The sequence below is a fragment of the Arachis stenosperma genome, chromosome 5 (assembly GCF_014773155.1).
Source record: "Arachis stenosperma cultivar V10309 chromosome 5, arast.V10309.gnm1.PFL2, whole genome shotgun sequence".
In the NCBI taxonomy this organism is placed as follows: domain Eukaryota; kingdom Viridiplantae; phylum Streptophyta; class Magnoliopsida; order Fabales; family Fabaceae; genus Arachis; species Arachis stenosperma.
This window is the reverse complement of record NC_080381.1, coordinates 88,798,563-88,801,041: the sequence shown is the minus strand read 5'-3', so window position 1 is coordinate 88,801,041 and position 2,479 is coordinate 88,798,563.

Here is a 2,479-nt window from a genome sequence, read left to right as displayed (position 1 = left end):
GTGGCCCAAAGCACTCTGTCTTCCAGTATTACCACCGGATACATACATGCCACAGACACATAATTGGGTGAACCTTTTCAGATTGTGACTCAGCTTTGCTAGAGTCCCCAATTAGAGGTGTCCAGGGTTCTTAAGCACAATCTTTTTGCCTTGGATCACAACTTTATTTCTTTCTTTTTCTTTCTTTTTCTCTTTCTTTTTCGATTTTTTTTTTCGCCTCTTTTCTCTTTTTTTTTTTTTGTATTCACTGCTTTTTCTTGCTTCAAGAATCATTTTTTTATGATTTTTCAGATCCTTAGTAACATGTCTCCTTTTTCATCATTCTTTCAAGAGCCAACATTCATGAATCACAAATTCAAAAGACATATGCACTGTTTAAGCATAAATTCAGAAAACAAAAATATTGCCACCACATCAAAATAATTAAACTGTTATAAAATTCAAAATTCATGCAATTCTTTTTCTTTTCAATTAAGTACTTTTTTTTTTTTAGAAAGGTGATGGATTCATAGGACATTCATAACTTTAAGGCATAGACACTAAGACACTAATGATCACAAGACACAAACATAGATAAACATAAGCACTAAAATTCGAAAAACAGAAAATAAAGAACAAGGAGATTAAAGAACGGGTCCACCTTAGTGATGGCAGCTCTTTCTTCCTCTTGAAGATCCTATGGAGTGCTTGAGCTCCTCAATGTCTCTTCCTTGTCTTTGTTGTTCCTCTCTCATGATTCTTTGATCTTCTCTAATTTCATGGAGGATGATGGAGTGTTCTTGATGCTCCACCCTTAGTTGTCCCATGTTGGAACTCAATTCTCCTAGGGAGGTGTTTAGTTGCTCCCAATAGTTTTGTGGAGGAAAGTGCATCCCTTGAGGAATCTCAGGGATCTCATGATGAGTGGGGTCTCTTGTGTGCTCCATCCTCTTCTTAGTGATGGGCTTGTCCTCATCAATAGGGATGTCTCCCTCTATGTCAACTCCAACTGAATAACAGAGGTGACAAATGAGATGAGGGAAGGCTAACCTTGCCAAGGTAGAGGACTTGTCCGCCACCTTATAAAGCTCTTGAGCTATAACCTCATGAACTTCTATTTCTTCTCCAATCATGATGCTATGAATCATGATAGCCCGGTCTATGGTAACTTCGGACCGGTTGCTAGTGGGAATGATTGAGCGTTGGATAAACTCCAACCATCCTCTAGCCACAGGTTTGAGGTCATGCCTTCTCAATTGAACCGGCTTCCCTTTTGAATCTCTCTTCCATTGGGCGCCCTCTTCACATATGGCTGTGAGGACTTGGTCCAACCTTTGATCAAAGTTGACCCTTCTAGTGTAAGGATGTTCATCTCCTTGCATCATGGGCAAATTGAATGCCAACCTTACACTTTCCGGACTAAAATCCAAGTATTTCCCCCGAACCATAGTAAGATAATTCTTTGGAACCGGGTTCACACTTTGATCATGGTTCTTGGTGATCCATGCATTGGCATAGAACTCTTGAACCATCAAGATTCCGACTTGTTGAATGGGGTTGGTAAGAACTTCCCAACCTCTTCTTCGGATCTTATGTCGGATCTCCGGATATTCACTCTTTTTTAGTGAAAAAGGGACCTCAGAGATCACCTTCTTCAAGGCCACAACTTCATAGAAGTGGTCTTGATGCACCCTTGAGATGAATCTCTCCATCTCCCATGACTCGGAGGTGGAAGCTTTTGCCTTCCCTTTCCTCTTTCTAGAGGTTTCTCCGGCCTTGGATGCCATAAATGGTTATGGAAAAACAAAAAGCAATGCTTTTACCATACCAAACTTAAGAGGTTTGCTCGTCCTCGAGCAAAAGAAGAAAGAGAGAAGAAGAAGAAGAAATGAGGAAGAAGGGAATGGCTTTTGTGTTCGGCCAAAGAGGGGGAGAAGTGGTGTTTAGGTTGTGTGAAAATGAAGGGGTGAAGAAGGGTATATATAGGGGAGGGGGAAGGGTAAGGTTCGGTCAAGTTAGGGTGGGTTTGGGAGGGAAAGTGGTTTGAATTTGAATGGTGAGGTAGGTGGGGTTTTATGAAGGATGGATGTGAGTGGTGAAGAGGAAGATGGGATTTGATAGGTGAAGGGTTTTTGGGGAAGAGGTGTTGAGGTGATTGGTGAATGGGTGAAGAAGAGAGAGAGTGGTGGGGTTGGTGGGGATCCTGTGGGGTCCACAGATCCTGTGGTGTCAAGGAAAAGTCATCCCTGCACCAAATGGCATGCAAAATCACGTTTTGAGCCAATTCTGGTGTTAAACGCCGGGCTGGTGCCCATTTTAACGCCAGGTTCTTGCCCTTTTCTGGCGTTTAACGCCAGTCTGGTGCCCCTTTCTGGCGTTAAACGCCCAGAATGGTGCCAGACTGGGCGTTAAACGCCCACCTGCTAGCCTTACTGGCGTTTAAACGCCAGTAAGTTCTTCCTCCAAGGTGTGCTATTTTTCTTCCTGTTTTTCATTCTGT